Genomic DNA, 26,047 nt, shown 5'->3' with positions numbered 1-26,047 from the left:
TAACAGAAATAAGCTTTGGTTTGAAGTTTTAAGGATAAGTGGGAAAAATCTGAAACAGATCCTTAGAGAATATAAAATAGAATTAACTTTGGAATGTGGTATTATTGTTCAGTGAGCATTGAAAATTTCAGTTTTGGAAGATAAAAAAGTATTCTGGAGATGGAGGGTGGTGATGGTTGTACAACAGTGTGAATGCCACTGAACTCTACGCTTAAAAAATGGTCAAAATGGTAAATTGTATATTATGTATGTTTTACCACAATTTTAAAAAATGGTTCAAAAAAGAGTTTTTTAAATGGGAGTGTAAGAAGTAGAAAGATGGGAGTTTGTTCATAAATGGAAGAATTCCAGTGTTCCTTGTCTTAGAGAGAAAGATGTTCTGATGATGATGGTGGTCAGAATGAGATTTTTTGGGTGAACTGCTGAGGAATATTAAAGAGTCAAAGCAATGACTGAGAGTGACAACAGCAATGAAGTTGCCAAGGGTGACAACAGCAGAGGCAACAGTGAACAGAAAAGGAGGTCAGGGTCCCTAGTGACCGCAAAGGAAAGACATTAGTATAAGTAGTTGGGCCCAGGGTTGGGGATGGGGTTAGAAAGGCCTTCTCTACTAGCCCTGGGAAATGTGCACACAAGAAAATGGAGTGGGTTTTCAGAATATGGCATCACCAGGGGAAAGTCACATTTCAGATAATCATAGGAAATAGTGCTTTTGAAGGAAAAGGAGGGAGAGAGTAAGGAGTATGCATGTGGGTGGGTGGGGAACATTCCAGAGGAAATGACATACATTTAAATTAGGGAAACAACGTGAAAGATTTTAACCTGTCAAGAAATGATAATTACATAAAATAATTTAAATAGAAATTTATTAGTTGGTCATTCACCTCTGAACAACAACAACAATGAGAAATATATGAGGTATTGTCTTTTTCAAAGTTGCAAATTCACATAGTTGTCTTTTTGGCTGAAGAAATCTTCCAGAAACTTACATTCAAGAAATATTGAGCACCCTTTACATGCCAGGGACTATGTATTCCACCAGCATTAACTCATGAGGTGCTGCATGAATATTTTCATTTCACATTGTCATATTATCTACATCTGATCAGCTGGAAAATCATTTATTGAATCACTAACCTCTTATATGTTGGACAATGCTCTTTGATTAGCAATTTTCCACTTTTAAATGCGAATACATTTAAGAATGTTAAGTTGGCTGTTGGCCTTTCCTCTTTTATTCTGAATTTTACTTTCAAAATAAATTCATTTAATCAGATGATTTGCTGTGATGAGTCTTGTTACAATGCAGAGTTTATGAGAAATTCTTACTAAAAATACATACTCATGGAAAATTTAGATAATACAGAAAAGAGAAAGTTTGACCTTTGATGTCCTAGAGAGTAGTTAAATTATCTGAAAAGAGACACAACTGGGAATCATTGTAAGGAAATCCTAACCTCCCCGAGATCCTGAGGCCACAAATGATGCTGGATTTGCATCTGTTTGTACTACAGCATGGAGTACTGCCTAAAAACATTAATAAATAAAATACTACTTCTAGCACTGGGCTAGGTGCTGGGGATACAGTACTAAACAAAGCAAACTGTCTTGCCCTCCTGGAGTTTACTTTCTATTGGGGAGATAGAAGTTGCTCACATAGTTGTACAAATATGTTATTAATGAACAGTGATAAATAAGGATTGGACTGGTAAAGAAGATAAAGTAGAATGGTACTAAGGTAGTGTAGTCAGAGAAGGTGACATTTAAACTGCACCCTAAAGGGTACGAGGAACATATGAAAGGGAAGAGACACAGGGAAGAGAGAACCTCAGGGGCAAAGGCCTTGAGATGGACAGAAGCCGCAGTGCTCAGTAAACAGAGAGTGCTAGTGTGGCTGGAGCAGAATGGGCAATGGGGAGAGTATAATGTGAAGGGGTTGGAGACAGAAGGGGACAGAAGCTCGGTTGGGCTGGGCCCTGGAGGCCAGAGGAAGAAGCTTGGATTTTATTCAGAGTGTTTTGAGAAGCCATAGACGAGTTTTGAGTAACATGGGATGTGATTTGATTTTTATTTTTAAATTAGTGCTGTGACTATCATGTGAGAAACAGACGGAGGGCAATAAGAGGGAAGGGATGAGACCAGCCAGGAGTCTGCATTAATTCAGATGCTTAATAATGGTGGTTGTGGTGATGATGATGATGATAGTACTAGCTACAGTGTTTGGCGTCTTCTGTAAGACTGATGCTCTACATATATTATCTCTAATGTCACTGTGATTCTGGAGTTTGGGTATGATTGTCTCCCTTTTAGAAGTGAAGAAATAGTGGCTCTTGCAAAAGGTCACATAGGTAAGAAGTAGCAAAGCCAGAATCTGATATTAGGGCTATCTGGCTCTTTCTCTTAGTTCATGGAGAACATAGGTAGAATGGGGCATAATTGAATCCCAGGACCTTATATTTCATTCACCTCTTTGTCAAGCTTGCTTTTCCTTGAATGGGAATAGGATCTATGGGGATATAGTGGGATGAATGAACATATTGCTGGGTACTGGAAGCAATACCAGTGGAACCAGTGGAAGAAGACTGGTCCTGGCTGATAGGGAGAGGAAATGGGGATTATGATTAAGTTTGCCAACACAATATGACTTCATTCTGGGAGATTTTGCAAAGGGGCAGAAGTGGAGAAGAAGCAGGGGGTGGCAGCACAGAGGAGGATGTCACACCAATCCTGTACTCCCTTGGGTGTAGCAGTTTCACTTCTTTCTTAAGGGAGATTAGAATACGTGATATGGAAGAAGGGAAGATTGAAGTTTGGGGAACAATGAGATAGCACCCTCCTGACCCAAACTGGATCACTTCCAGTCCCCTACCCTCCACCACTCTGAAAGTTTCCATCTGCTACTTTCCTGGACCCTGGGGAGAACACTTCTCCTAGGGAAAGGAAATACTCTATAAAGATATCTAGTTGATCAATCTATGAGTCAAGCCAAACTCCTTGTGAGAAGAGGGAGGGATGGTGTGAGATTTTAGGGAAGCTTTCTTTTATGTCTTTAAGGTAAACAGTACTTATCATTTGTAAAGCACGTCTATGCTTTACCTTGGTTTTCCTGGATGCGGTCTTATCCAGTCATTTTTATACATTGGCACTACCTGGCCCATCAACCTTTCCAACCTTACTTACCCTTTCCTCCATACTCTCTACATTTAGACCGATTAGACTGTTTACTGTTCCTCAATTCACCATGCACTTACACCTCCATAGCTTTGCTCAAACTATTCCTCTTGCTAGTGCTACCTCTTCCCTTGATCTGGGAAACTTCTGTTTAAACGTTGGAGCCCAATTCAAATGTTTTGATCTCCCTGACAACCCACAATCAAGCTGACTTTATTGTTTCCTCTCTCCCTTCCTCATATATTATATACATAATATATCCAACTCTGTTTTCCTACCTCCTCCACTGCTGGGTCCTTGGGAACAAGGGTTGTGCTTTAATCATCTTTATTTCCCCAGAAATTATCCACAGCAGGCACTCAGTAAATGTTCTGTAATTTGGATCAGTCCTTACGGAAACACTATAAACTAAGTAAGGCAGGCATCATCCACTAGGCAGATGTGGGAATCCTACCCAAATCCCAAAGATCTGCAGAGCAGTGGAGCTAGACTCCCTGGTTGAGCTGTTATAAGGTTGGCACTACTTCACCATTTTTGACCTACAGAAATGACAGTCTTATATGCCTCAGTCTCCTAGGACTCACATCTTTTTGTTCTTGGGTCAGTGCTCTTTGTAAAGCATTTTCAAAAGCTGACTTTCCAGCTGGCCTGTGGCTCTGCAGTATTAGTGTGACTGAACATTTCAAATTATTCAGTTCAAGTTGTTTTAATCCCCTCCTGGGCCCCCGCCCATGCCTCACATACTTTGGGAGTCCCAGTGGATCAAGTCTGTAGTAATCTTTGAAGAAGCAAAGGTAGATTGGCCTCCCCTTCCCAAGCTTAGACCCAGGATTTTCTCCCTTCCCTCAAGTCCCTGCAGCTCTCCAGGTCTCAGTTTCCTTGTCTTCAAAACAAGGAGGGTATGCTAAAGCCAGCATTTTCCTCCCTGACTATTTCCTGTGTTCCTGTACAGGTTCCTCATTTAGCCCATTTTTTTCCTTCTCCCAGGGCCCCTTCTATCCTGGCAGCTCCACTAACACAAAGGGTGCCATCCTCAGAAAACATACAAATTCTGCCTCAGCCCTGTGATCTCCTCTTCTTTCTACTAACCTTACAGCAGGACAAAATTACAGTGAAAAGAAAAGTCAACAGAGTCTGCAGCATTTTTTTTTTGTTTTTATTTGTTTTTTTCTTTAGTACCCAAATATCTGAAAGCTGAATTTTTTTTTTTTTTTTTGAGTCAGTGTTTTGCTCTGTCACCTAGGCTGGAGGGCAGTGGCATGATCATAGCCTCACTGGACTCCTAGGATCAAGGGATCTTCCTGCCTCAGTCTTCCAAGTAGCTAGGAATACAGGCCTGTGCTACCACGCCCAGTTAATTTTTCATTTTTGTGGAGACAGGGTCTCGCTTTGTTACCCAGGTTGGTCTCAAACTCCTGGCCTCAAGTGATCCTTCCATCTTTGCTTCCCAGAGCACTGGGATTACAGGTGTGAGCCACCATGCCTGGCTGTTGTTTAATGGATTCAGAAAGCTCTCAGTGCTGGAAGAAAGCAATGTATGGAAAAAAAATCCAACATGGTGCATAGAGACCTTTGGTTTTAGTTTAAAGTTGGGATCAGTTTTTTCTTTTACTTTTTAAATGCATTTTACATAAAATTGGACAAGTAATGTAAAAATTCAAAGGAGTATGAAATATTTAGCAAGAGTATGTAGAGTTAAATAAAATTTCTCCTTTTTTTGTTGTTTTTGTTTTTTATTTTAGAGACAGAGTCTTGGTCTGTAACCCAGACTGAAGTGCATAGCTGATTGCAACCTTGAACTCCTGGCCTCAAGTGATCCTCCTGCCTTGGTCACCCAAAGTGCTGGGATTAGAGGCATGAGCCACCTAGCTCTCCTGTATTTTTTATAATTAACCCTTATATAGTGTTTACTATGTGCCAAGAACTGTAGTAACTGCTTCACATATTTAACTTATTCAATTATTACTGCAATCTTGTTAGGGTAGCATTATTATTATCCCTTTTTTATATATGAGGAAACTGAGGTACAGAGGAATCAAGTAAATGCCCAAGGCCTAATAGCTGAAACCCCAAGCAAACATTTTCAGAGTTCATGAGGTGCTTCAGGAAACAGTTGGAGGAATCCAAATCCATTGCATTCCAGATCTTCCTCCCTAGCCCCTGCATCCAGATCAGAAAACGCCTACCTGGAAAGTTTTCTAGGTAGAAGAGGTTTTACTGGTAAGAAAACAAAATTAAAACTTTGAAAATATGTCATTAGGCCCATGCTACCTGAATTATTTGACCCTATAAGGAGGATGATAGAGTGAGACCCAGTTCATATACCATCCGTGGTAGTCAAGCTAGAGAAGATTTAGTGGCATCATAAGGAGAAAGCATTACACTTAATGATTGGAAGAAGTTTGCAAAACTTTGTAAAGAGTAGAATCCTTTTCTGAAAAAAAAATATTGCATAGGAAGCCAAATAGATAAGACAAAATCATTAATTTATTAATATAAATATGCTTCATAATTTTACATTTATATTTACTCATTATAAAGTTATTTAATGAAATATACTGTTTCCAGCATAATAATGGATTAATTGCCATGAACAGCCCTCCTGATAAAACAACTCAAATGCTGCAAGAAGTATTTTAAAATATATTTTCAAACAACGTTGAGGGGGCATGAATGGGAGGCTAGCAACCTTGGCTTTTTTCTAAAGTTGTCTACTATATCCTAGAGACAAAGAGGAAGAATTATATAAAGAACCAAGACCAGGAGATAAAGCTCAGGATATGTCTAAGATGGGGAGTCTAACAGGAAACTGCTGCATAAACCTGGACTCTCAAAGGGCCACATTCACAATAGAAGGGTGATCAAGATAAATAAACTCCACAGAAGGGAATAGCCGGAAACCTTGTCTGTCTCAACTCCAGCCCTTGCTGGAAGGAAACACATATCTCTAAGAATTTATCTTCTCAGGACAAGTTAGCCCCTACATGGGTTTGTAGTCTGAAATCATACTAGTTGTGTGCTTCTGAAAGCCTGAAATAGAGAATTAAGTATAACATAGTTTTAGGCTGGCAGTGCCCCAAGGCAAATACAAATCTTATCTTGAAGAACTCAGCTGCTACACAAACCACCAAGCATTCCCACAGAAAAGCCTTCAGGACAAATGAGTAGTCTGCAGTCAAAATTTGCAAAGCAAACAAGAATACTAGACACCATGGTGAGAACCCACAAAAGGAACAGGTAGCAGAAACCAGTCACAAAGCCTTTGTATATTAGAACAAGCAGAAATAACATATAAAATAACTGATTTTAATATTGTTAGATAGTATTCTAAAAGATTGAAAATACAAACAATAAACATGTATATTTGTAAAAGATCAAAATAGAATATCTAGACATAAAAGATGTATTATTGACATTAAAACTCAATGGTTCAATTAAACAGAAGATTAAACACAAGTGAAAAGAGTCAGTGACCTAGAGAACATGTCTGAAGTATTCCATAGAATACAATCCAGAGATACTTGGAGGTGGAAAATATGAAAAGAGGGCAAAAGACTTGGAAGAAAAATGAGACAGTTTTATGTCTATTTTGAATGGTAGAAGGAGGTGCTAGGACAGAGATGGAACAATATCTGAAGAAATAATGGCTGACAACATTTCAGAATTGTTGAAAGATCCTAATCCTCAGATCTAAGAATTTCAATGAATCCCAAGCAGATAGAGAGAAAGAAAGGACTGGGGGTGGTGGCTCAAGCCTTGTAGTCCCAGCGCTTTTGGAAGCTGAGGTGGGATGATCTCATGAGGCCAGGAGTCTTAAGACCAGACTGGGCAACATGGTAAGACCCCATCTCTACAAAAAAAAAAATTAAAAAAATTAGCCAGCTGGTAGGGAGGCTGAGGTGGGAGGATTGCTTAAGCCCAGGAGTTTGAGGCTGCAGTAAGTTAAGATTATGTCACTACACTCCAGCCTGGGTTACAGAGCAAGACCTTGTCTCTAAAAAGAGAGAGAGAGAAAAGAAAAATCCACATCTTGATATATTAGTTTTGCAATTGCAGATTATTAAAGAAAAAAAGACCAGCCAGAGCACCATAATGAGCCCCCATCTCTATAAAACATAAAAAAGAAAAATTAGCTGTGCATGGTGGTATGTGCCTGTGGTCCCAGTTACTCAGGTGAATGAGGTAGGAGGGTCGCTTGAGCTAGACAAGTCCAGGCTATAGTTAGCTGTGATCACATCACTGCACTCTAGCCCCTGGGTGACAGAGTGAGACCTTGTTTCAAAAGAAAAAAGAAAAGAGAAGATTGTAATGTCAGTCATTGAGGACAATAAAACTATTTGGAGGAGGAAAAAAATCACCCATCCATATGGATGGAAGTTTACAGTCTTATAGAGTAGCCCTAGAACTTGTGAAATAAACATTTGATATTTGCAGAACCAAGGTGCATCTTGTAGTCAACTGAGCATTATTAAAAACTGCAGAGGTGGCCTAAAACTCCTTATTTTACAGATGAGGAAAGTGCCACTCAGAGCAGGCGAAGGGTCTTCTCCAAGGTCACACAGCTAGTGAATGGGTATGTGGTGGAGCCAGGACCAGAATTCAGGTCTCTCAACTCACAGAGCAATAGTTGTGACTGCTCTTCCCTCCATCCTGCTGCCATTTCTTTGTTCAACAACAAAGAAAAACAAAATGTGAAGAAAAGTAGAGTTTCAGTTTACATTGGAACTTTTTGGTGATTCCTTATGTTTTATGTATAGAATTTAATAACTGAATACATTCTTACACAGTGCAATATCCCATTGCCAGGAACCAATGAAACTGCTCACATTTTTGGATGGGGGTAAGGGGATGCAGTCTTGATTTGTTTCCTTATAGCTTATAACATAGTATGAGGGGAGTGTAAGAAAGTTTTAGAAAATGTGATTAAATCTGAGTCATGGAAATCAGTTATGGCACAGCATTCTGTAGAAGGTGGTGAGGGTAACAAGAGGTGGGTGCAAATCTCAGCACATGCGAAGACTTTGCTGAGAAATACATAGGGGAAAGGCAGGTGCCAAGCCACAGCATGTATTATATATACCTGAGTCAGTAGGTCAAATAAATTCACAAAACTGTAAAATAAAAGAATCTATTCTGCCTGAGTTCACTGCTTTGGACCTGGCTTGGTTTGCTTTCTGAAAAGTTCGTACCTTAGATCCACAAAGGAAAATAATTTGCAAGGGTAGGTAACGCCGATATATCAAAATGTATCACCCTGTTTATTCATGAAAAGATACTATTGCATGTATGTGCATGCATGCATGAAAAATTATTTCTGTACATAGTTTATCACAGATACATGCCAAAAAGTAGGAGAGCATTTGTAATTGGCAACAGTACGATCAAACAAATTGCTTAACCAAGGATGAGAACTTGCCTATTAAGTCACTTTTGATTCTGGGAATAGTACCCAGATTCTAAAGCCTAAAGTGGTTTGCATGACTTAATTACAAAAGCTAACAAGAATAGTTCTTTGGGCAGTACTCTAAATCCTATCAGCTGATTTGCTGTCTGTTTTGAAAGAGAAGCATGAGATTTGCAGATGGCAAAGCTTTGGATTTTGATACCCATCTTCGAAACAGAATGCAATATATATTTTTAAATTAGTTTCTTTGTAGGAAAGCAGGCTAATTTGGGTGTGGCACATTTTTCAAACACATAAAACATTAATAAGATATTTATTCCAGATTTTACCGTTATATAGTTAGAGCCAGTGAAAGTGTGCCTAAGTTCTATTCCCACTACATAGAGATGCCACTAGATGCTTCTGGAATTGATTCTGGGAGACTTCATCTGAAGGCAGCTTTAGGAAATAACAAGGAATAACAAGAAGGGTTTCTGAAAGGATGAATTAGGTGCTTATAGAAATACGGAAAGAAGGACTTTAGTCTCTAAAACTTAGGACCAAGAGAAGGGGTTGGCCTGGGACTTCTGGGAACATTTTTCTCCTTGAAATAAGGGGCATGTGAGGAGTAAGTGCTTCTTGGCCTCTACTCCTTTGGCTCCTCTGAGTGTCTGATGCTCAGAGCTGGGCCAACCATCTATTCCCATGAAGAGAGATTGTAGATGCTCTGAGGATGGTAGAGTAGAAGGGTGGGAAAACCCTAAGTCCTTGATGATATGCTTGATTTTTGACACCAGCTCTGAGACTGCCCGACTAAACTTCTGATTAAGTGAGCAAAAAGTGTCCTTATGTTTTAAGCCTCATTCAGTTTTGTGTTCCCCAGTTGCAGCTAAAAGTATATCAAGTGATATAAATTCTCTTTATTTTTTGTGTAAGTGTAATCTGCGTTGACTTTTTCTAAATCCTAAAAAGAAATGGCAAATAACTAATGTATTCTGGACATTGCTTTAATAATGTCTTTATTTTAGTTGAATTGTTTAAACATTTTAATGTTTAAATAATGTTATGTTTTAAAGAAAATTTTAGTGTAACATGGATATGTAAATTCATGTGCTAAAAATCAGGAAAATAATATTAAATATGATAGAAAAGCATGATATATCAAAAAATAGAAAAAAATAAACTGAAAATCTGTTGTCTCAGAATAAGATTTTAAAAACTTATAAGTAACTCTTTGAGGTACTCTTTAAAAAAAAAAAAGACACTGCACTCCAGCCTGGGCGACAGAGCAAGACTCCGTCTCAAAAAAAAAAAAAAAAAAAAAAAAAACAAGTGCAGATTACCCGTAATAGTACTGTTATTACTATTTTATTTTTGCAAAACAGTAAAACATCAGTTATATTTGTTTACAAAACATTTAGTGTATATAAAGTTGTCTATAAAATGATTATGAATATCGTATACATGTAAGTCATGCCTTAAGTCATCGTGGGACAAATAGTGACAAAATGAAATGACTTGCCAAGACTTTGAAAATCAAACTTCATAAAATCCTAAAGCAAAGGAAGGAATAATAAACACAAATTCTTGATTGTTACGTCTGGGGGAAACCAAAGGAGATGCAATTAGGTAGTGACACAGAGGAGCCTTCAAAGGTATAAGGAATATTCTATTTTTTAAACTGCATGATAAATACACAGGTATTTATTTCCTTATTTTTCTCCAGAACTTACACTTACATATACATTCCATATATTAGTTTATGTGTATGATATATTTCTTAATTAAAAAGCTTGAAAGAAAGAAAATCAATCTTCAGTTAACATTCTACTCATAAAGTCAACTGTTAAGCAGACTCCCTATCCTCCAGGAACAAATGTAGCTACCAAGTGAAAAAAAAAAAAAAAATCAGTTAATACGACATCAACACTTTCAAAATTAAAAAGAAATTGCTGCCTGACAGCAGGAATGCATTATTTAAAATTCTGTGGTTATATTTTAAAAGAACAAGTGAGCTAGTATAAAGGGGATTCCGTGTGCTAAATGGTGACAATTTGACTAAAACAAAAAAATATGTGAAAGTTTTTCCTTGTGCCAAGACTAAAGTTACAGATAGCATAACTTTTGAACTTTTGCAGGCTTTTCTTTTTGTGTTTGAGGTATGCTTTTTGAATAGTGACAGAAATAGCTGATATTATAGCACAAGTTATTAAAAGTTTTGTAAAGCATGTAATATATTCCACAACACTTTCACTGCCACACCATCCAACTTATTTGGCATAGTCAAAAGCCAAAATGAGAGTCCCTCCCAATGCTGGTATTTAGCTGGTATGCTGCAAGGCTGGTTCCTTTCTTATTTGTCTTTGCTAATGCCATGCCAGCTATTAAATATTTTGAATATCACCTGGGTAGAAAGTATGAGATTTTCTTGTACAACCAATTGGCTGCTTGCTAACACACAACATTGTTAGATGAAATTAAATGTGATTATTACAAGCCATTTAAAACTTAAGAGTATAGAGGCCTTCTTCTCATAGATATGAAACTTCCTGGCCATTTATCTGAATAAAATAAGCCACAATCTACACCCTGGATATTTCATTTCCATAAAGTTTTAACAGAACTGCCTTGTGTGGTGATCTGAAAATGCAACTCAAAGGTCTGAAAGCTTGACCACCATGGTATGACAAGCTTTTCACTTTGCCTCCTTCATGGGCTGCTCCAGCTATTCCCCAAATTGCTGACTTCATTATTTCTCTGTGGAATTCTTAGTTGGCTCAGCCTTACTTACCTGGTAGCTGGGCTTAGTGGGAAATCTACTAAAGTGAAAAGACTCTGTTAAACACCTCTCTTCTCCCCGAAGATAAGACTAAATTATTTTCCCACTGTGGACAGATGACTTCTTCTTGAGTGTACCCACTGATGTACAGATAAATAAATATAACTGGTAGCCTTTCCTTTGCCAAGAGACTTTTCATAAAATAGGTACAGTGAACTGCCATTCTAGAGGTTACTAGTTGCTGCATGGTTCCACCTAGATAGTAGAGAGAACCAATGGGTCTAAACCCAGATGCCCTTTTACCAGCTTTTGCCATAAATACCTAGAAAAAAATTGAATGCTGACAAAATATTAGACTTCTGTCTAAGATACTTTTATGAATTAAGAAATATAAAGACTTAAAAATATTTTTTTCTGTCACATCACAGTGCAAATGACTTTAAATGCTTCTAAATGTTGAATCTGCTTTCATGGGCCTTATAGCACTGAGCAGAAATTCTTCCACTTGACATAATGAAAAGTAATAATAATTGGACAGCCAGATGTAAGCATTACCTGTCACATCCTAGGCATGGTATCCTCCAAACATTTTTTGTAAAACAGCTTATACTCCTTTGACTTAATAGCATCTAATTTATAATATTAAATGACCACTACATACTGACAATTATGATTAAGGTTCCACATACCATATGGCTCTTGAATAAGTCAGTGAAGAAAAAATAATGCCGCCATACATTCAGGTAATATGGACCTTTTTTCTTATAGGGGAAAAAACAGGAAGCTGGAGATAGTCATTAAATTACATAAGAATGAATATTGGTACTTATTTCTGTGCCTGAAACTTGTTCAAAAGCTTAGGATGAAGTATTACTAAAGGAAACTTTAAAATTATGAATCAGGCACAGTGGCTCACACCAGTAATCCCAGCACTTGGAGAGGCTGAGGCAGGAGGGTCACTTAAGCCCAGGAGTTTGAGATCATCCTGGGCAACATAGTGAGACCTCATTTCTACAAAACGTAAAAAAACTAGCCAGGTGAGGCAGCATAGGCCTATGGTCTCAGCTACTTAGGAGGCTGAGGTGGGAGGATAGCCTGAGCCCAGGATGTGAAGGCTGCAGTGAGTTGTGATTGAGCTACTACTCTCCAGCTAGGGTGACAGATTCTGTATCAAAAATAAATAATAATAATTATTATTATTTACCAATATGAAGTAGTTATGCTGACTACTGATCAAGTATTGTTAAACAGGATTGTTAAAGAATGTGGACAAATAATGTATATGTATAAGAGATAATGGAAAAATAAAATTTAGGGGGGAAAAACTTTGAAACTAGTAAATTCAGATTTGAGGAAGTTCATGTTTGGGTCTAATAATTCTCCAAAGAAAAGAACAAGTGGAGAAAAGCATGTAGTCCTCTAAAAAGAAATTATAAACAACTTAAATAGCATTTCTTAAACAATTGCCATTAATAAGTCAGCAGGCTAAGAAGTTAGAGTGGCTGGGATTTGAGCACAACAGACACACAAAACTATGAAGTTCTGTGAAACTTTTTAAGGAAATATTGAATATTTGCTAGGAACTACGTGGGAAATAACGAGCAAAACATTCTTACCATTGCAAAAGGTCTCAGATGCACTAATATGGCTAGGGAAAATTATGACAATCTAATTTATGGAGTGTTCAAAGTGGAGGGGAATTAGATGTAAACTGGGTGCTGATTAAAAGTAAAGCACTCTGCCAAGTTTGTAAGTGAACTTCTCCTTTGTTCTGAAAATAGCAATGGGAATGGCAAAAAAAAAAAAGTTACAGAAGAGAATGATGGCTGGCAGGAACTCTTTCCCTCAGGCAACAGTGAATGTAGCCCTGAAGGAAATAGATAGAAAGTTTTAATGTCACCTCATTAATATTTTCATATTTGAAAATGATGGAAACTTTGAGTAAAAAAATAGCTTCACGAAGAGGATTAGAGATGCACTAAATGAAGTAGTTTGGAATTGTTCTTTAGTTCTTTTTTCTTAATGGGACCTGACCCTGGACTTTAATCTCTGGTCTGAAATTTACTGACTATGATTTTGGGTTAGTACTATAATCTTTTCAAATCCCACTGTCTCAATTTCATAAACGGAGATAGTATTTACCTCACAGAGGTGCTGTGAAGGATAATGTGGAAGATAAAAGTCTCACTTTTAGTAAATGGTCAGTGATTAATAAACTACATTTGATGACTGCTTCTAACTTGTTTTACCCATCACAACACCTGTCTTGAGTGGGATTTTGTTGCTTGTTTGTTTCAGATTTTACACAGGAGAAAAAAATTCAGGCTCAGGAAAGTTAAGTAAGATCCAGAATTACACAGCTGATCAATGATGGATGATGGACTGGAGGCCTGACTGCCTCTAAAAATTTGTGTTTTTACTGTTATGCTATATTGCACTCTTCACTTAAAAAAATACAAAACAAAAATAAATACCTTCATAGGTATAGTGTAATCTACCAATAATAACATGAGCAGCATGTGCCAGGAGTCTGCTATAGGCAGGAAGCACCCCCAATTCCTCACTTCCCCTTACCAATCCCTGCATACTGAACTTTGCCTGAACTTTTTGAGGCCCACTAAGGTTGTGTCCCCTTAAAAGTTACTTTTGCTTGCAGATGTCAGCACCAGAGAACCTACAGGAAACTGAAGAGATTAGAGGTTCTACCATGATTTCCTGAAGTTCTTGAACCTAACCCAATCATTTTGTTGTTGATACAATTAAGGTACCTTTCTTTCTGCTGTTCCAGGAGTTTATATTTGGTCTTAATGTTTCTAAATGTTCCTGCTACAAACTGAGATACAAAGAAGGTGAATTCCAATAATCCTCTTGATTTCCACCATGTTTGCCAAAATTTCAACTTGAATGAAAGATACATTGATTTTGGCACAGTCTGACTCACATCTCCAGAAAAACCCTTATGGTATCAGATTTACTGACATATGTATTTTCTGATGTAGACATATATATACACACACATATATATGGAGAATATCTATATATATGGATATATATATATCTCTATCTATCTATCTATCTATCTATCTATCTATCTTCTCCCAATTCTGACCCCTCTTCAGTATTTCTTTGTAATGATTTAATTCCCTGATGGAGCTTAACTTTTCACAATTGAATTTCATGCCTATTTCCCTGAAGTTAATTGTAAGCTCTATTTCCTTAATCCCTGGGAAACCCTGACCAAGAGTGACATTTCCTGTTTCTCAATCTCTTCCCTTATTTTCAGTTCTGGCTATTTCAAACCCTAAGTGAAAGTTTGCCTCAGGATTCTTTTCTCTCTATAAATGGGAAAGGGAAAGAGGTACTTTCTGGCTGTAGATACTGTAAGCTAAACAGTGATGGGAAGGAGATGAACATCTAGGTTGCTTAGGAAATCAATTATGAAGTAACCAAAGATTGGTAGAAGGTCCAGGATCCTTTCAGAGAAGAATGGAGAAAATGTGAAATTTGAGCTGAGGGAAGTGTGATGCTTGTGCTAGAAGTTCTTAACTGTTTAAGACACTACCAAGTTGTGTGATTCAGTTCAAGCACCCTAAACTTTGGGACATAGAGGATTCTGAAATTTTCTGAACTCAGAGCAGTACATTTTCTGGGTGGAAATCAAAAGAGGAGCATTAAGTATTCAAAAAACAAATTTGAGAAGCAATAAGTAAGAATGTTGGAAACAGTATAGAACCCCAGTGTGGCACAGAAGGATGCTTCAGGTGGCAGAAGCACAGTGCAGAAGAGGAAGTACGGGTCTTTGCCCTAGACTCTTCACTCTCAAGTCTCGGACTTGTATACAGCCGCAGTACATACTTTTGGATTTGTGCTATTTTCTTAATTAAAATAGTATGGAGGCACATATTCATGTGTGGAAAGAAAAGGCAGAGAAAATTGTGAGGAGGCAGAGAGCAAGGAATAAAGAAAAGAAAACAATCTTCAAAGGAAAGTCTGTAAAGGAAGAATAGTAGCAAAACTGATGAGCTTTTGAATTTCTCCATTTAGGGTATCAATTCCTTATTTTTCCACAAAAGTTTATTTTTGAGGGGGTGGTACCTCTCAGTTCTTGTATTTGAAACTGACAGTGAGAAATAACAGTGAGAAAATTATGACAGTGAAAGAGATCTGACATAACCAACCCCCATCATGCTTTTAACCTCCAAATTGCTTGGTCATTCCTGGGCTTGGGCCAAGCTAACTTTGGGAGAAGTTTAGTGTATGGTTTAAATGATAATAACCCTTCCCCAAAAGTAAATCACCTTGGTAAAACTAATGAAAGACCACCAAGTTAGGAGTTAGAGAGGGGCCTGAATTCTGCCAAGATGTAGGCATAGAAAAATGATTACCAACCATTATTCTGGAGGTCACAAGATTTGCAACTTCCCCAGTGACTACTGTAAATAACATCACTATTGCATAAGCCAAGATTGACCTTTAGAGATGTCTGTTCAGGTTTTTGCATTTCGGATGACCAGTGACTCCTCTGTGGCCCCCACCCAGAAATAGACTCAGCGCACACACGAGGACTATTTTTCACATGTCTATGATTTTATTCCCAACCAATCAGCAGCACCTATTCCCCTAAGCCCTTTGCCTGTCGAACTAACCTTGAAAAACCCTAGCCTCCAAATTTTTAGGGAGATTTGAGTAATAACTTTAAATCCTCTTTGGCATGACTGGCCTTGGGTCAATTAAACTCTTCACTGCCATGCCTGGTTTCAGCGAATTGGTTTTGTCTGTGCAGTGGGCAGGAAGAGCCCATCGGGCAATTACATGTTTGTTCCTCTTTTACTTTTTTTTTTTTTTGAGACCAAATTTAGCTCTTGTTACCCAGGCTGGAGTGCAATGGCATGATCTTGGCTCACTGCAACCTCCACCTCCTGGGTTCAAGCAATTCTCCTGCCTCAGCCTCCCGAGTAGCTGGGATTACAGGCATCCACCACCACACCCAGCTAATGTGTGTGTGTGTGTGTGTGTGTGTGTGTGTATGTGTGTGTGTTTTCAGTAGAGATGGGGTTTCACCCTGTTGGCCAGGCTGATTGTGAACTCCTGACCCCAGGCGATCCACCGCCTCAGCCTCCCAAAGTGTTGGGATTACAGGCTTGAGCCACCACGCTTGGCGATGTCCCCGCTTTACTGAAAACCACTTGTAAACAATTGCAAGCATGTTTGTCTTAAGTAAGCATTAGGAGTTTGAAGTAGAATTATCAACTTGCTTTATAAAGTTTCCAGCCTGGCAACAAAGCAAAGACCCTATCTCTACATAAAATAAAAAAATTACCCAGGCACAGTGGTGTGTGCCTATAGTTCCAGCTACTTGGGAAGCTGAGACAGAATGATTGTTTGAACCCAGGAGTTGGAGGCTGTAGTGAGCTGGGGTTACACCACCGTGCTCCAGCCTGCACTATAGAGCAAGATCCTCTCTCTTAAAAAACATAAAATAAAATAAAATAAAGTTTCATGGAGGGGGCAGAATTTACTGTAAAAACCATTATAATCTCTTTTAGCAATTTATTAATTTTAGAAATCACCCAAAGGAAAGCAAATGGAATTATGTTAGTAACAGCTATTTCCATCGACTTTTACTGCTATTAGCAATAATAACAAATTGGCCTTATCATTTATTTTTCAGGAAAAAAAAAAAAAAAAACACACAGTTCTCCATGGTTCCCCAGGTTTTACTCTGCAAAATCTGACTAAATATCTCCCGGAATATTCAGTCTTACCTTGTGGTCTTGTTTTGATTTCTTCCCTGAAGAGCTGCAGCTCTGTGTTCAGAGGAGTCTAGATTCTTTTTATTAACCAAAGTTTGGCAGAGAACCAAATTGCCTTAGAAGGGAGATCTGGGCGGGTGAGATTTTAGCAGGCTTGAAATCTCATGTAAAGAGCCAACAGAGTTGCAATTCTGTCAACTTCTAAGGCTCATTACTTTCTGTGTCCTCCCTCCATCTTAATATTTTAAACCAGCAATTATGATTCTTCTGCCCCTAAACTTTATGTTTTGGCTCTCTTTGGAGTTAAACTAAACTTCAACTTCAGCACTGTTCATTTTGAAATTCTTTTGCCATTTATATTTTCACTTTTGGCCATTGGCTTCTTAATTTACAACCTTCATTAAGAGATCAGTTTATTCCAAATTCCTTTATAATAGAAATTTGTGACCCTCTTTGGCATATCAGTAATAAGCAGCTCGTCTGCAAATAAAAGCTGTCAGATACTCTGTATTCCAACATATCTGACGTGTCTTCCTGCTCCTGTTCATCTTTTCTTTCTATTCATCTCAAAAATCTCACAGAAGATAATACTTTATTACAAAAGCAAATCCTGTACTGTAGATCCCATGAGAAATTGTTCTTACCTCATGCGAAATTTTGCTCTTACTCATCCTCTCTCCATTTCGTTTGGCATCTGTAGCAGAAAATAAAGGGGTGAGGTGATGCTCTTTTAAGACTTGGACTGATTCTACATTCTAAGCTCACGCATTGGAAGGAAGACTGCTGCTGTACTTAGAAGGATATTGTGATGGACTGTTACCCTAGCAAGCCCTACAGCCATTCAGTCTACAAGATTAGAAGGGTGAGCTTGAAACAAAGGGACAGCAGAAAAAAGTTTACTGTAAAATGAATTAGGAATTTTTTAGTTTTTCTCATGGCATTTTGAGGGATAGAATGTTAGGGTTCTGGAATCCAGGGGAAAGAGAAAATGAGACAACAATAGATGGCTGACCAGGCTTGGAAAAATGTGACTGTGGTGGAGTCCCCTTTGGAAAAAACAACTAAGGAACTCTGTTATCTTGTTTAAAGTTGTTTCATTTTCTGTGCAGTAATCCCCTTTAATCATCCCCAAACCTGAGCAATCATCTGCTACAAGCAATAGTGTTGTGTTTGTGAGAAATGAAGAAAGATGGCTGTGTCCGCCCTTTGGATAAAGCAGTGAAGCAAGCAGACAGGATGCCAACATGACAAAAGTTAATCAGGAATTGAGCTGTGTGCGATAAATAGGAGGGAGGGGTGATAAGTAACAGCCCAGGGAATATTAGCATACTCTACTCTGGGAATTCTTGGAAATACTGAGGAAATTACAAAGGATGAATAATGTGTCTTTATGATATGTATGGAACCCTCCTTCATTGTTTCAAAAATTTCTCTTTTTATCTCTAGTTATGCTTCATGCCTTAAAGTCTGCTTTGTCCGTTTGTCTGCTTTCTCCATTAGCAGAGTTCTGCCAACATTCTTTTGGTTAGTATTCATATAGTGTTTCTCTTTTCATGTTTTTTTTTTCAAACTTTCTGTGTCCTTATATTTAAGATATGTCACATATATGAGGTATACAGTTTTTTGTTTGTTTGTTTTTTTACCAGTTTGACAATCATTTGTCTTTGAACTGGAACATCTGTTGTAATTATTGATAAATTTTAATTTGTTTCTACTATCTTGCTTTCTTTCCCCCTATTTCGTCCCCCTGTCTTATACTCTTTTTTTGATGAAACAATTTTTTTTTTGTTTGAGACGGAGTCATGCTCTGTCACCTAGGCTGGACTGCAGTGGTGCGATCTCAGTTCCCTGTAAGCTCTGCCTCCTGGGTTTACACCATTCTCCTGCCTCAGCCTCCTGAGTAGCTGGGACTACAGACACCCGCCACCACGCCCGGCTAAGTTTTTGTATGTTTTAGTAGAGACGGGGTTTCACCGTGTTAGCCAGGATGGTCTTGATCCCCTGACCTCGTGATCCACCCGCCTTGCCCTCCCAAAGTGCTGGGATTACAGGCGTGAGCCACCATGTCCGGCATGGATGAAACAATTTTTAAAAAATTATTCAGTTTTCTCCCAGCAGTCATGAACTATAACTCTAGTCTCTTTATGAAACAAGAACAAAAGCAAAAAGCCTGCCAAAACCACAGCTCTGCTTTTAAGAGGCTTTCTGATTTTTTTTTTGCCTTTACCCCCATGCAGCTGCATAATTCAGCTGGTGTTTTGAAGAGGAAACTCATTATATGTAGGTTGAGTTCTCCAGCCCTCTCTTCTTGCTGGGAGCTTGGCCCTTCCAATTTCCAATTTTGTCTCTTCATTCCCACAGCACCAATCAACAGTGATTTCTCTGTCTCCTGGCATTGACCTCCTACCTTGCTAAAATACAGATTCCCTGCCTTGGCAAATGCTCTTGTAACTGTTATGAAAAGTAGGCATAACTGTTAGCTAATCTCTCTATGGAATCTTAGCCCCTCATTCTTAGTGCTTCAGCAGCTCTCTCTCCTTATCTGCCTTTCTGGTTATTCTCAATGGTAACATTGGACTGCCACAAGTTACTCCATGCTACTCAAGTAGCTAGTTGAATGAAGATAAAAGCATGGCTCTAGAAGGCAGGATGACTATGGGTTAGGTCGTACAGACTTTATTCTAGTAACCATATAACTTGTTATCTGAATCATAAATTTTTGAGAATGAAAAGAATGTTGTTATTTGACCAGAATAGTAGGAAAACACTGAGATATGGTCACCCCAGGTTTTATGACTTTTATAGTTCCTCATCCCCGACCCTATTACTTCCCAAATCCCAAATCTGCCTTACTAACTTTCTCCTTTCAGGGTAGATGCAAGCTATATGGGTGACTGTCTAAAATTTTGCTGACCCATAGACATATACTTAATTTGGTGGCACTATTTTATTCCCAAAGAAAGAAAGTTCAAATTGATGTTTTGTGCCAATAGACCTTAAAAAAATGAAAATTTAAAGGATATACTTCACACAGAGGAAGGTGAACCTAAATGGTAGGTCTGAGATATAAGCAGAATTGAAGAATAAAAAGTATGATAAATATTGAGGTAATGCTAACCAATATTAGTGGTAAATACTGATGATAATATCTTGTAAGTTTAAGAAAAACAAACTAGAACCAAATACATTACAAAAAATAGCCTATACGTCTGGAAAGATGATGATAGGAATGAGAGTTCCCAAGTATATTGTATTGCTCAGGAAGAGGGTAAAAATATTCCTGAGTTTTGGGCTCTGTATTCATTTTTAAATTTCTAGAAAAAAATTCAGAATAATAGAAATTGGACATGTAACTAACTTCCAAATGATTAGAGGAGAAAAATAGAAAGAGAAGAAAATAGCAGTCTATCCAGCAGAAATCAAGAAAGAAGAGACAACAAAGCATAGGAAAGATAATACCAAGAGAAAAAACAAAACATGATAGATTTAACACAAATATATCAGTAATCTCATTACATGGACTAAAGGCACCAGTCAAAGAAACTAATAGACTTGAAAAGAAAAGATCCATGTAGTGCTGTTTTAAAGAGACATATACTAAAGATACAAAGAAGTTACTGGCCAGATGTGATGGTTAATAATGAGTGTCAACTTGATTGGATTGAAAGATACGAAGTATTAATCCTGGGTGTGTCTGGGTGTTACCAAAAGAGATGAACATTTGAGCCACTGGACTGGGGAAGGCAGATCTACCCTTAATTATGGTGGGCACAATCTAATCAGCTTCCAGCAAATATAAAGCTGGCAGAAAAATGAAAAAGAGAGACTAGCTTAACCTCTCAGCCTACATCTTTCTCCTGACCTGGATGCTTTCTGCCCTCGAATATCAGACTCCAAGTTCTTCAGTTTTGAGACTCAGACTGGCTCTCCTGCTCCTCAAGCTTGCAGACAGCCTATTGTAGGACCTTGTGATTGTGTAAGTTAATACCGAATAAACTCCTTTATATATCTATTCTATTAGTTCTGTCTCTCTAGAGAACCCTGACTAATATACCGGGCATGGTGGTTCCTTCCTGTAATCCCAGTGTTTTGGTAGGCTGGGGTGGGCAGATTGCTTGAGCCTAGGAGTTTGAGACCAGCCTGGGCAATATAGTAAGTCTTTGTCTCTACAAAAGAAAATTTTAAATTAGCTAGGCATGGAGGCACATGCCTGTAGTCCCAGCTACTTGGGAGGCTGAGGCGGTAGGAGTGCTTGAGACCAGGAGTTTAAGGCTTCAATGAGCTTTGAACATACCACTGCACTCTAGACTAGGCATAGACCAAGAGTGAAACACCATCTCATAAACAAAACAAAATAAAACAAAACAGGAGTTACTGAATAATGATAACATTAAATTCATTGGGAAGAAATAAATCCCCACTCACAAACACCTGTTAACATAGTCTTAACCACATAAAGTGAAAATAAAGGTAATTACAGGGAGAGATACAAATATCTATTATCCTAGAGGGAAATTTGTTGTGTCTTAGCAATGTTGCCAAGCAGGAAAAACATTAGGAAGAATATAGAAATTTTGGCTGACACAATGAGCTGGGATACATGGATATATAAACAATAATACAACAGGTGGGGAATACATACTCCTTTCAAGCACACATGGAACATTTTCAGTATTAAACATATTCTTATCTATCAAGTCAGTTGTAGAATTATTTCAACTGATGTCACCAAAAATGGCAGAATAAGGAACTTCTCCACAAAAGCAACTAATAAGCTGGCAAAAACTGTCAAAATCAACTTTCACAGAACTCTGCATATAGTCAAAAACTTATGACAGCCATGGAAAAGTTAATGAAGAAAGAAGAAGCTGATGCAGTGCAGAAGAGAGTGCTGTGGCATTTTAAATTGCCTACTTGCTATCCCTATCTGCCATCCCCCAGATCAATGGTAGTTATCAAGATGGTAGCCCATATTCCAGGTGCATGCTGCTAGTGCCAGAGGGACTAAATGGACGTTTTTCTCAAAGAATTGTGATTGTGTGTTTCAGCCTGTCTGGGGCTCCGTTAAGGACTAGTGTGATGAGTTGCCTTTTTTAAATCTGATTCAAAATGTTTCCAGGGCTGGCATGGTTTCTCGGGTGGCATTTGTCAAAAGCATTAAAAGGTAAAAATATTGGCTGCAGCAATCTGGGACAAGGGATAACAGTCAGAACAAGCAATAGACATATCAAAAAAGCCAGGAAAGGAAGAGGTTAGAAAAGGAGATACATGAGGGGGAATAAGGACTTTAAAAAGTTCCCACATGTACTGGGTAATCAAGAAGACAATACTCAGTGCTAGGAATGTACACATGTTCAGAAAAGTGCTGAGAAGACCCCAAGTTTTCACCTCTGGCTGACTTTCAGGCTACACGCATTCTGGAAGTGAAGACCAAAGCAGAGTTGTAAATGGCTTTGCTATGCATTGAAGGTGTGTCCCAACACAGAGCCAATCTGAAAAAACTAGGAGAGTAATTTTTTCTTTTTCTTTTCTTCAGCTTCTATTTTTGGCTCTAGTTTAAGGAAATCATTGTCATAACACTAGCTGACCTCTAAGCTAATGGAACACCAACTTCAGTAACCACACATAACAAAGAATACAGACTGTAGAAAAATACTTTAGAAAAGTCACTAAACAGACAGATAACAACAACCCACTACAAGCGGCAACAACAAACCATAGGGATGTGGAGAATTGAATTTCCTGAGTTGCTGTATTATAATGTGTAAAATGTCTACTTTTCAACACAAAATTATGAGACATTCCAAGAAACAATGAAGTATGGCCTTTAAAAAGTGACAGTAATCATTCTTGAGAAAGACCAGATATATGACTTATTAGGCAAAGTCTTTAAATCAAATGTCTTAAATATGTTTAAAGAGCTGAAGGAAACCATGAAAATGATGTCTTTGCAAATAGAGAATATCAATAATAGATAGAAAATATAAAAAGGAACCAAATATAAATTCTGAAGTTGAAAAGTAGAATAACTGAAGTAAAAAAATCACTGGAGGGGTTCTGTAGCAGATTTGAGCAGTCAGAAGCAAGAACCAGTGATAGGTCAATTGAAATGGTCCAGTCTGAGGAACAGAAAGCGAAAAGACTGGGGAAAAAATGAGCAGAGTCTAAAAGGCCCGTAGGATATCATCAAGCATACCAACATATGCACAATGAGAGTCCTATAGGGAAAGGAGAGAGAATGGAACAGAGAGAATATTTGGCAAAATGATGGTAAAAATGTTCCAAATTTGATGAGAAACCAAGATTCTAAACTTTCAAAATACTAAATGAACTCCAAGCAGGATAACTCAAAAGATTCACACTGAGATATACTATAACCAAATGGTTAAAAGCCAAAGACAAAAAGAAAATCTTGAAAGCAGTAACTGAGATGTTTCTCACCATGTATAAGGGATACTCATATATAAGATTACTAGCTAGTTTCTCTTCGGAATCCATGGAGGCTGGAAGACAGTGGGACAACATATTTAAAAGAATGAAAGAAAAACATTGTCAACCAACAATTCTATATCTGGAAAAACTATTCTCTAAAAATGAGAGAGAAAGACATTAAGAAATTAAGATGTTATCAGATAAAGAAAAACAGAGCAAAATAGGGAGTTCATCACTAGTAGACCTGCCCTATAAGAACTGCTGCATAAATCCAGCAACATTCTAAGAAGGTTCTATGTCATAACTAAGGAAAGTTAATACCAAAAATACAAGAGTGGTTCAACATATAAAAACCAATGTAATAAATCACATAAAATGAAGGAAAAAAAACCCCACCCACATAATTATCTCAATTGATGCAGAAAAAGCTCTTGACAAAATCTGTCACCCTTTATTTATTTATTTATTTATTTCATTTTTTTTTATTGAACATTAAATTCTAGGGTATATGGACACAACATGCAGATTTGTTACATATGTATACATGTGCCACGTTGGTGTGCTGCACCTGTTAACTCGTCATTTACGTAACATATATCTCGTAATGCTATCCCTCCCGTCTCCCTGCATCCCACGACAGGCCCTGGTGTGTGATGTTCCTCACCCTGTGTCCAAGTGTTTTCGTTGTTCAATTCCCATCTATGAGTGAGAACACACGGTGTTTGGTTTTCTGTTCTTGCGATAGTTTGCTCAGAATGATGGTTTCCAGCTTCATCAATGTCCCTACAAAGGACATGAACTTATCCTTTTTTATGGCTGCACAGTATTCCATGGTGTATATGTGCCACATTTTCTTAATCCAGTCTATCATTGATGGACATTTGGGTTGGTTCCAAGTCTTTGCTATTGTGAATAGTGCCACAGTAAACATGCGTGTGCATGTGTCTTTATAGCAGCATGATTTATAATCCTTTGGGTATACACCAAGTAATGGTATGGCTGGATCAAATGGTATTTCTAGTTCTAGATCCTTGAGGAATTGCCACACTGTCTTCCACAATGGTTGAACTAGTTTACAGTCCCACCAACAGTGTGAAGGTGTCCCTGTTTCTCCACATCCTCTCCAGCACCTGTTGTTTCCTGACTTTTTAATGATGGCCATTCTAACTGGTGTGAGATGGTATCTCATTGTGGTTTTGATTTGCATTTCTCTGATGGCGAGTGATGATGAGCATTTTTTCATGTGTCTGTTGGCTGCATAAATGTCTTCTTTTGAGAAGCGTCTGTTCATATCCTTCGCCCACTTTCTGATGGGGTTGTTTGATTTTTTCTTGTAAATTTGTTTAAGTTCTTTGTAGATTCTGGATATTAGCCCTTTGCCAGATGGGCAGATTGTAAAAATTTTCTCCCATTCTGTAGGTTGCCTATTCACTCTGATGATAGTTTCTTTTGCTGTGCAGAAGCTCTTTAGTTTAATTAGATCCTATTTGTCAATTTTGGCTTTTGTTGCCATTGCTTTTGGTGTTTTAGTCATGAAGTCCTTGCCCATGCCTATGTTCTGAATGGTATTGCCTAGGCTTTCTTCTAGGTTTTTTATGGTTTTAGGTCTAACATTTAAGTCTTTAATCCATCTTGGATTAATTTTTGTATAAGGTGTAAGGAAGGGATCCAGTTTCAGCTTTCTACATATGAGTAGCCAGTTTTCCCAGCACCATTTATTAAATAAGGAATCCTTTCCCCATTTCTTGTTTTTGACAGGCTTGTCAAAGATCAGATGGTTGTAGATGTGTGATATTGTTTCTGAGGGCTCTGTTCTGTTCCATCCGTCTGTATCTTTGTTTTGGTACCAGTACCATGCTGTTTTGGTTACTGTAGCCTTGTAGTATTGTTTGAATTCAGGTAGCATGATGCCTCAAGCTTTGTTCTTTTCGCTTAGGATTGTCTTGGCAATACAGGCTCTTTTTTGATTTAATATGAACTTTAAAGTAGTTTGTTCCAATTCTGTGAAGAAAGTCAATGGTAGCTTGACAGGGATGGCATTGAATCTATAAATTACCTTGGGCAGTATGGTCATTTTCACGATATTGATTCTTCCTATCCATGAGCATGGAATGTTCTTCCATTTGTTCGTGTCCTCTTTTATTTCATTGAGCAGTGGTTTGTAGTTCTCCTTGAAGAGGTCCTTCCCATCACTTTTAAGTTGTATTCCTAGGTATTTTATTGTCTTTGAAGCAATTGTGAACAGGAGTTTACTCATGTTTTGGCTCTCTATTTGTCTGTTATTGATGTATAGTAATGCTTGTGATTTTTGCACATTGATTTTGTATCCTGAGACTTTGCTGAAGTTTATCAGCCTAAGGAGGTTTTGGGCTGAGACGATGGGGTTTTCTAAATATACAATCATATCATCTACAAACAGGGACAATTTGACTTCCTCTTTTCCTAACTGAATACCCTTTATTTCTTTCTCTTGCCTGATTGCCCTGGCCAGAACTTCCAACACTATGTTGAGTAGGAGTGGTGAGATAG

The 26,047-nt window shown here is 38.0% G+C and overlaps 1 protein-coding gene across 5 annotated transcripts in view; it reads right to left on the bottom strand.

The window, feature by feature from the left end:
- The window catches only part of IL33 (interleukin 33), a 49,145-nt gene extending 31,361 nt beyond the window's left edge, over positions 1-17,784 (bottom strand). For 3 of the 5 annotated variants that reach the window (XM_033237295.1, XM_033237298.1, XM_033237300.1), the window contains exon 1: positions 17,099-17,181. The gene's annotated coding sequence lies outside the window, so the exon portion shown is untranslated. Of the gene's footprint in view, positions 1-17,098; positions 17,182-17,730 lie in introns of those variants that run through there. The other 2 variants (XM_033237297.1, XM_033237299.1) reach the window with 1 other exon arrangement.
- Positions 17,785-26,047: the final 8,263 nt, after the last annotated feature.

This window comes from Trachypithecus francoisi, unplaced genomic scaffold (genome assembly GCF_009764315.1).
Source record: "Trachypithecus francoisi isolate TF-2019V2 unplaced genomic scaffold, Tfra_2.0 Lachesis_group16, whole genome shotgun sequence".
NCBI classification, from domain to species: Eukaryota; Metazoa; Chordata; class Mammalia; order Primates; family Cercopithecidae; genus Trachypithecus; species Trachypithecus francoisi.
Note: the sequence above shows the minus strand (reverse complement) of the source record. Positions and strands in the feature narration are given on the sequence as shown.